The 10,042-nt window shown below is 40.5% G+C and overlaps 1 long non-coding RNA gene and 1 pseudogene across 1 annotated transcript; one reads left to right on the top strand and one right to left on the bottom strand.

The window, feature by feature from the left end:
- The first annotated feature begins 4,227 nt into the window (after positions 1-4,227).
- Positions 4,228-5,204, top strand: LOC139579698 (general transcription factor II-I repeat domain-containing protein 2A-like; annotated as a pseudogene).
- A 2,761-nt stretch (positions 5,205-7,965) lies between these two features.
- LOC139577853 (uncharacterized) lies at positions 7,966-8,862 on the bottom strand. Its single transcript, XR_011675439.1, has 3 exons — positions 8,775-8,862; positions 8,566-8,661; positions 7,966-8,474 (listed from the first exon to the last, which is right to left on the bottom strand). It is a non-coding gene; the product is annotated as an uncharacterized lncRNA (long non-coding RNA).
- Between the last annotated feature and the right edge of the window lie 1,180 nt (positions 8,863-10,042).

Here is a 10,042-nt window from a genome sequence, read left to right as displayed (position 1 = left end):
CCACTTAGGAAGCAACACTGATTGACAATAAATTTCACATGCTGTTGTGCAAATGGAATAGACAAAAGGTGGAAATTATAGGCAATTAGCAAGACACCCCCAATAAAGGAGTGATTCTGCAGGTGGTGACCACAGACCACTTCTCATTCCTATGCTTCCTGGCTGATGTTTTGGTCTCTTTTGAATGCTGGCGGTGCTTTCACTCTAGTGGTAGCATGAGACGGAGTCTACAACCCACACAAGTGGCTCAGGTAGTGCAGCTCATCCAGGATGGCACATCAATGCGAGCTGTGGCAAGAAGGTTTGCTGTGTCTGTCAGCTTAGTGTCCAGAGCATGGAGGCGCTACCAGGAGGCTTGGTATGGTCCCCAATCAGAGGCAGCTGTTTATCGTTGTCTCTGATTGGGGATCATATTTAGGCAGCCATTTTCCATTGTGCTTTGTGGGATCTTGACTATGTATAGTTGCCTGCGAGCACTATAGTAGCTTCACGTTTCGTTTTGCGATCTATTGTTTTCTTTGAGTTCCACTTCAAAATAAAGAGAATGGAACCATACCGAGCTGCATCTTGGTCCACTCATTATAACGATCGTGACACATGCTCTATTTTTGGCCCTTTCCTTTATCTACATTGTGGCTTTTATTATTCTAATTCACATCCCATTAGCTTAGAGTGTACAGCAAAAGTTTCACAGACTTCCCACTATAAAATTCAGAGGTGCTATTACAATGTAAGGATACTGTGTTCATTTCACTGCTGTATTTGTCTTCTGAGTAAGTGTTGCTTCTGTGGTGTTAAACAGGCTGATGTTTCCTCGCGTTGGGCAACGGAAACTAACCCAGATGCCTCTCCTTGGGGTGTGTGTGTGTGTGTTCCAATTCACATCCCATTATTTCTCATAGCTTTGAGTGTACAGTAACAAGTCCCCAGACTGTACCTGATATCAAAGAGTATGCTAAATGCCATGACACCCATAGCCTTCCTCATGTAATCCATGCAACAACAACAACACTGACATACTCTGACATTTCATCAACGTGCCATTGCTGTATTGGGGTAATGTTCTTCAACAATTAGCACTACATTTGCTGTGGGTGAATTTAATATGTGGTATCAGAGTAGTCACAATGAAATTAAAGTGGAAGTCTTAAATTATAAATATTTGAGCAGCCCAGCAATTTTGTTGTACTTATGAATCATTAACACCATTGTAACGATGTGTGCTAAGAGTTGGGAAGAAAGTTCAGGGAGTGAATGTTTTACTAAAATAAACAGACCATAATACAAAGCAAGAAACACTAACAGCACACAGACATGAAACTGAAACAGAAACAATGACGCCTCGGGAAGGAACCAAAGGCAGTGACATATATAGGGAAGGTAATCAGGGAAGTGATGGAGTCCAAGTGAGTTTGACGATGCACAGGTGCGCGTAACGATGGTGACAGGTGTGCGCCATAACGAGCAGCCTGGTGACCTTGAGGCCGGAGAGGGAGCACACGTGATATGGTGATTTTTCAGTTGCATATTGTGAAATAATAATGTAATGAAACAGAATCATTAAAAGCTTTAGAGGAACCTGTAACCACACCTGTATAGCATAAGAAAAGCCAATATACAAAAGAAATAGACACACATTGTAATCCAGATGCATGCCTGGATAACAAATGTCATAATCAATATAATGAATGTACTTATGACTATAGCCTGGTGGGTGCTGATATAATCTATATAATGAATGTGCTTGTGACTGCAGCTTGGTAGAGGCCCCTATTATTTTTTTAACCAAACTGTCACAGTTGTGCTACCAATATAATTGGTTCAGTGATTTGTAGAGTGTTAAATTATTTGTAGAGGCGGGAAAAAGCCCGCCTCAAAGAAGAACTTAGGGTGGGAAAACAATAGTGGCGCGAAGCCAAAAAGAGTTGATCATTAATTAACATAAAGAGGAGTAACTATTTATGTGATGTAAGGATGAAAACTGCATAAAAGGAGTGTGCCGAGGCTGGGAAGACAGTTGATCCATGGACCAGCTCTACTTTTTACTTTGTAATAAAGTTTACTTTGAATTCACAAGTTCTGGTACCTGAGAAATATTATTGGACCAATATTTCTACAACAATGGTAGCTAAATATATGTATTTTTGTTACATTAATTGAATATAATGTGACAGTCTCTCAATGAAGGTAATATTCAAAATAATATAGAAAGTAATATAATTAAAAGCGGAAGTGATCTCTTGAATTATGTTTTAATATGTGCCTACAGAACCCATATCTGTTAGACAGAATCCACATGTCAGCTTGCGAATGTCAGGCCTGGCAGGATAAGTTGCATGCTACACAGGGACAACAGCAGACTTGAGCTAGAGCTCCGACACAGGAACTACTAAAGCACCAGCAAACTCTATGTCTGCCTGAGGGCTGGAGGGTGAGTCATCGCTGTAAGTGTTATATAACAGCAACCTGTCTTTTAAAACGGGGGTGGCAGGTAGTCTAGCAGTTAAGAGTGTTGGGCCAGGAACTGAAAGGTTGCGTCCCTGAGCTGACAAGGTGAAACATCTGTTGATGTGCCCTTGAGTGAGGCACTTAACCCTAATTGCTCCTGTAAAGTTGCAGTTAGTGTCTGCAAAATGACTATAATGTACAACCTCTTAGATGATAAGTCCCCTGTTTAGAGTACTTGGACCGGTTTAGACTGATATTTTGGTGTACAGAGTGCTGTGTAAACGTCGAAGGGTCCAGTGCCTTATAGCGTCAGAAAGACCCGTCTGTCTGCTTTCCGGTACCACTCTGTCAGTGGAGCTGACTTGAAGTGTCAGGTTTCACACCCTGCATTTGCATAGAGAGTGACGTATCACATTTTCTGGCGTATCCAGACATATAATCTATTTCCTCTGCCTCTGAGCGAAGGAGCCAAGCCTCGGAGATGGCATATAAAAAGGGGACAGTCTAGCGAATCCAGCATTTGAGGTATCATCTCGATGTGATATTCTCAGTCGGCTTTAGACTTCTCATCCTGAAAAATACTAAATCATTTTGTAGAATTTTAACAACTACTTTATAACTTTGTGTGTAAAGCTGAAGTTGTAACGAGTCAGCAGACATTCTAATGGTGTGTCTGTGTTGCTCAGTTGACGCTTGGCAGAAAATGCTCTGTCATCAGTTATAATAAATGACTATAAATATTATCATATTTATTTTACAGTTATAAGAAAGGTAACATTTTTATAGTAAGTTTATAATTTCATTGTTACAATATTTAGAAAGCATTTCAGTAATTTCAAGCCCTGTTGTCCAACTTTTGTTGAATAGGAAAAAAATCATATACAATTTTATATTTACATATTTTCAAAATATCAAATCAAATGTTATTTGTCACATGCGCCGAATACCGTGAAATGCTTATTTACAAGCCCTTAACCAACAATGCAGTTCAAGAAATAAAGTGGAGAAAATATTTCCTAAATAAACTAAAGTAAAAAATAAAAAGTAACAATAACAAGGCTATATACTGTGGGGGGTACAGGTTAGTCAAGGTAATTTGTACATGTAGGTAGGGGTAAATTGACTATGTATACTGTAGATCAGGCCTGAGCAAAGGCCGGCCCAAGGCCGTATTCAATACGGCCCGCGGAATCATGCTCGGATCCCATAAAGAATTTGCGATAGTAAAGTTTTGAAAAATTTATTTGATATTCAAATTAAAAACCCAATGAATACTCACCTTTGTGTAATGATATAACTTCCACCGCTTGTGGGACATTTATTTTGAAGGCACTTATAAATAACAACTGCGTGAGAACAGACAGTGACTGACAGGCTGACACACGTCACAGTTAAAAATAGTAGCTAGCTAGAAATTGTGCAAAAATCTGTATTTCAAAGAAAAGGAAAGTAGGAAATTAATGTAGGGTGTTCCAGCAAGAGTGGACATTTCTTTATTGAGGTATCAGGGATAGCTGGGTGCTTAGTGTGCAAAGAGAGCATCGCTGTCTTGAAAGACTACAATTTGTCCCAAAACTTCCAGTTGAAGCATGCATAGAAATATAGGAATATGTCTTCTGAGCAGAGGGCAAATGCATCGAAATAGTTGCTTTTACACTTGCAAAAGCAGCAAGGACTTTTCACAAAACTGCATTCAGCAAACTACGGAATTGTGAGAGCTAGCTAAACATAGCTAGCCATTCGCTGAGGGCAAATTCATTAAAGAATGTTTAATTGACAATGCAGCTATACTGCCCCGACAAGAAAGAGCTGTTTGAAAACGTTTCCCTGTCAAGACGAACAGTGACACGGCGTGTTGAGGACATCGCGGAGAATAGGAAACAACAGTTGAAAGACAAGGTAAAGGATTTCACTTATTTCTCCTTGGCCCTGGATGAAAGCAGTGATTAACGTGACACTGCACAGTTGTTGATATTCTTACGAGGCATAACCCCAGACTTTGAAATTACAGAGGAGCTTGCTTCAGTGCAGTCAATGAAGTGTACAACCACAGGGAAAGATTTATTGGAGGAGGTTAATAAGTGTGTGGCAAAGCTGGGACTGAGTTTTGAAAAGTTATCCAGTGTGACCACTGATGGGTGCCCAAACTTGACAGGAAAAAACATTGGCCTTTTAAAAAGGATACAAGATCAAGTAACTGAGCTGAACCCAGATCAGAAAATGATTTTCCTGCATTGCATTATTCATCAGGAGGTGCTCTGTAAATGTGTTCTGAAAATGAGCCATGTTGTGAATACGGTCACTAAAGTGGTAAACTTCATCAGAGCAAAATCTTTAAACCACAGGCAGTTTGTCTCACTGTTGGAAGAAACAGAGTCGGGTCATGCAGATCCCCCATACCACACAAACGTGAGATGGCTGAGTTTGGGGAAGGTACTTAAAAGGGTGTGGGACCTGAAGTCAGAGATTGCTGAGTTTTTGCGAAAGAAAGGAAAATGTGTGGATTTCTCTCAACTGCAAGATAAAAATGGTTGTCCGATTTTGCTTTCACCGTGGACATCATGGCCCCCATGAATGAACTGAATTCCAAACTACAAGGGAAGGGCCTAATTGCACATCAGATGTACAGCCTTGCCAAAGCCTTCAAGGGACAATTACTCTTCCTGACCCGCCAAGTAGAAGCCAACCACCTTACCCACCTTCCGACAATACTAGTCTGTTCCCTATCAGATGACCAGCAAAGCTGCGGGCTTTGAACGGTAAGTTTTCTTGTCGTTTTGAGGATTTCAAAGTGTTGGAAAATGACATGCTATTAGCTCTGTAAAACAATGCTAATTGCGTCAGAGAAGTATTAGCTTGTGTTATATTTTGAAGCTACCCTGGCCTTATGACTCCCAAGTAGCGCAGCGGTCTAAGGCACAGTATCTCAGTGCTAGAGGTGTCACTACAGACACCCTGGTTCAAATCCAGGCTGCGTTTCTATGAAAGTGCCTTATTACGTTATAATAGTTTCTGTATGCCGTTTTTACTGTAGCTCACTGTATGTATGGAGCATAATATATGTGTATATTCCTTATAACCACAGACATGTGAGGTAACATAACTCATTTCATAACCTTAATGGTGTTATTTTCAATCGTGCTTATGTAGCTAGCTACATTCTTCTATTAGCCCTGTAAAACAATGCTAATTGCGTCAGAGAGGTATTAGCTTGTGTTGGTTTTTGAAGCTACCCTGGCCTTTTGACTCCCAAGTAGCGCAGCGGTGATTGGGAGTCCCATAGGGCTGCGCACAATTCGTCCGAGTTTGGCCGGTGTAGGCCGTCATTGTAAATAATAATTTGTTGTTAACTTCTTATGCTGAAGGGGCAGTATTGAGTAGCTTGGATGAAAGGTGCCCATTGTAAACGGCCAGCTCCTCAGTCTCAGTTGCTAATATATGCATATTATAATTAGTATTGGATAGAAAACACTCTAAAGTTTCTAAAACTGTTTGAATTAAGTCTGTGAGATTAACAGAACTCATATGGCAGGCAAAAACCTGAGAAGTTCCACTTCCTGTTTGTATTTTTTCTGGGGGTGCCATATTTTCAACCAAGCTCTTATTCAAAATACAGAGACATATGAATGAGTTTTCACTTCCTACGGCTTCCACTAGATGTCAGCAGTCAACAGAACTAAGTCTGATGACTCTAATGTGAAGGGGGGTCGAAGGAGACAGAATTTAGTATGAGGTCCCCATGCATTCAACACGCGCGTTCACGTGAGAGGCAGCTCCGTTCCATCTCTCAATTGAAGTCGATGTAGTTCTCCGGTTGGAACGTTATTCAAGATGTATGTTAACGACATTCTAAAGATTGATTCAGTACATCGTTTGCCATGTTTCTACTGACTGTAACAGAACGTTTGGACATTTCGTCACGTTATAGTGGTCGCGCTTTGAGACTTTGGTTAGGGTTTTGGTAAACAATTCGAAAGTAGCTAATTTGACATGAATAACGGACATGAACGAACAAATCAAGCATTTATTGTGGACCTGGGATTCCTAGGACTGCATTCTGATGAATTCCTCAAAGGTAAGGAAACATTTATCATGTATTTTCTGGTTTCTGTTGAGTCCAACATGGTGGCTAATCACCTGAGCTCCGTCTCAGATTATTGCATGGTTTATATTTACGTAAAGTTTTTTTGAAATCTGACACACCGGTTGCATTAAGGAGAGGTATATCTATAATTCCATGTGTATATATGTATTATCATCTATATTTATGATGATTATTTCTGTTGAAACGATGTGGCTATGCAAAGTCACTTTTGCAACTAGTGAATCTAGTCGCCTCAATGTAAACTCAGATTTTTTGATATAAATATGAATTTAATCAAACAAAACATGCATGTATTGTGTAACATGAAGTCCTATGAGTGTCATCTGATTAAAATAATCGAAGGTTAGTGATTAATTTTATCTCTATTCTGGTTTTGTGAAGCTATCTTTAGCTGGAAAAAACGGCTGTGATTATTGTGGTTTTGTGGTGACCTAACATAATTGTTTGTAGTGCTTTCGCTGAAAAGCCTATTTGAAATCGGACACTTTGGTGGGATTAACAACAAGATTACCTTTAAAATGATATAAGACACATGAATGTCTGAGGAATTTTAATTATGAGATTTCTGTTTTTTGAATTTGGCGCCCTGCACTTCGACTGGCTGTTGTCATATCGATCCCGTTAACGGGACTTCAGCCATAAGAAGTTTAAATGACTTGCCTAGTTAAATAAAGGTTAACTTCTTATGGTTGGGGGCAGTATTGAGTAGCTTGGATGAATAAGGTGCTTTTTCTGTGACTTGGCTCATACCTAACATAATCGCATGGTGTGCTTTCGTCGTAAAACCTTTTTGAAATCGGACACTTTGGCTGGATTTACAACAAGTGTATCTTAAAAATGTTGTAAAATACTTGTATGTTTGAGGAATTTAAATTATGGGATTTCTGTTTTGAATTTGGCGCCCTGCAGTTTCACTGGCTGTTGACGAGGTGGGACGCTACCGTCCCACATACCCTAGAGAAGTTAACTCTGTCTTTAATGCTTTTCAGGTTGCATCAGTCATGGACAGAAACTTCTGAGACACAATATTAGTGATGAACACCCGGAGGTTCACTGGTAAGCCACATTTGCCTCGTGATCCATCCCAGTTTGTATTCTGTGTCCACTCGTGGTATCTCTCTTCGGTTACACATACTTGGAATAGCAGAACAGCATAATGGTCCGTCCGGCCCTTGCTGTGCCTGGTGAGCAGTTCTGTTATCAGAAGAGGAATGGAAATGTCAGGGTGAACCAACGACCTGGTTCGCCACGTATGTTGACTTTGCCTGTTGGAGGTGGAGTTCCAGAGCTCACAGGTGTGCCTGACTCTCCGCCAATACCTCCTGGCTCTGGACCAATGCATTAGCTGTCGCCCGTATCTCTGCTTATCAAGGCAAAATGCGAGACCCAGATGCAGACACAGGAGGCAGATGGTTGGAGTCTTACAATGTTTAATAATCCAAAGGGGTAGGCAAGAGAATGATTGTGGACAGGCAAAAGGTCAAAACCAGATCAGAGTCCAGGAGGTACAGAGGGACAGGCTCGTGGTCAAGGCAGGCAGAGGGGTAAAGCAAGCGGGTACAGAGTCCAGAAACAGGCAAGGGTCAAAACCGGGAGGACTAGAAGAAGGAGAACAGCAAAAGGAATACGGGAAAAACACACTGGTTGACTTGACTGAACATACAAGACGAACTGGCACAGAGAGACAGGAAACACAGGGATAAATACATTGGGGAAAATAAGCGACACCTGGAGGGGTGGAGACAATCACAGGATCAGGTGAAACAGATCAGGGTGACACTGCCCTCAGAGAATGCTTCTCTTTCTGCTGTTCTGCATTCAATGACTCGATCTTGGTCTTCAAAGTTTGAATCTGATCTATGTACACCTTCATCAGATGAGCAGAATGGTACCACCCTGAGCCCCCATCGATTACAGTGGCCTATGATAGAAACGGTAGATCAATTATTAAGTGACTCCAACACACAAATGCTGCATAGAGAAACACATTTTAATAATCTAGCAAAACTAACCGCTTTCTTGGGAACCATGCGTTTTTTCGGTGCGGCCCGTTGTCCAGCCCTTTGTCCACTGATCTTCACGGATGGTTGTCGGCATGGTTGTATGCTCTGCAAAAACACAATGTGTTTAGTACACAATTATCCATTTTATTACACAGTATACATACACATTGATAGGCTATATTCCTTTTTTTAAAGAAAATGCACTGAAACCAAAATACCTTTAGTTTTGGTGATCCTCTCAGCTCTGGCTCATTTTCAAGTCCTCTGGTGGTTACAGTCCTAACCCTGGAACGGGTAGTCGCCCTGACGCCTAGGTTTGCATTGCAAATGAGGGCATAAACTGGGTCAATACGTCAGCAGAGTAAGTAGACCTTTATGTAGTAAAATAAAGGTTAAATGAAAAGAAAGAAAGAAAAAACCTACAACACCTACGGTAGACCAACAATATATCTAAAAATATTTTTTGCATCTCTACATGTAGATTTCCTGATTTAAACCTGAACTTGTTTGGCATCAACTGAAACAATTATCCCCCTACCCTCCTTCTTGGAAAGAGTCTATTGTCTTGCTAATAGCCCATAATGGGTGGATGGATGGCTTATTTTGTTTTCCAATGTATTGAATGAATGTATTAATTAAGAATTCTCATTCTCGGACTGGAAACGTTGTTTGGCAGAGTTCACGATCTCATTTTCAAGTCCTTGTTTAAAAAATAACGATATTTTGGAGATTATTTTGTTTTCAAATAACTGAAAGTGAGCGGTTGGAATCTTTAATATTGAATTTCTGCCCTCTGAATTCCTATTCATTATATAAATAGGCCAATGTGCACCTTCATCAGATGAACCGCAACATATCAGCTAAAGTTATTTAAATCATGAATGCATAAAATCAACCATGTCATCCTTTAAATGCTTTATTATCCAAATGTTTAAAGTTGTGTGGGTGACAGAGAAAATGCATTTGACTGTTAGCTCTTTCAGGAAGAACGAAAAATTGGGTGTCAATTCATAAACCATGTGCCATCGAAAATCTCTTCCCAACTATTTTGCAATCTATATGGCTCTCCGGCAATAATTACATTTAGAGGATTGGAGGATTCTAAATTAATATCTAACGGGCATTTTTCTTTAGGGAAAATCTGGAAAATGACATGCGCAAGAGAAGGTGGTAATATTTATCCTTTTAGAGACTATAATACATGGCATCCAGGTCAGGAAAACCAAAACATTTCTTTATTCAAAACTATCAGAAAGATTGTTGGTACATATTTATTTTGATCCAAAGCCATGAATGAGCGAGTCACTCAGCTTTATGTAGGTGCCGAGTGTCACACCAGCCTTCGCTTTGGCTCTCCCTCCTGTCCAGCTCAGGCGGTCGGCGTCGCCGGCCTTCTAGCTGCTGCCGAACCTGCTGCTGGCAAACGCCCTTCACTCATTAACCCCGGACTTGTCTCATCATCATTACACACACCTGGTTCCAATCC

The sequence above is a fragment of the Salvelinus alpinus genome, chromosome 6 (assembly GCF_045679555.1).
Source record: "Salvelinus alpinus chromosome 6, SLU_Salpinus.1, whole genome shotgun sequence".
Classification (NCBI taxonomy): Eukaryota; Metazoa; Chordata; class Actinopteri; order Salmoniformes; family Salmonidae; genus Salvelinus; species Salvelinus alpinus.
The sequence above is the reverse complement of the archived record's forward strand: the minus strand, read 5'-3'. Positions and strand labels throughout refer to the sequence as shown.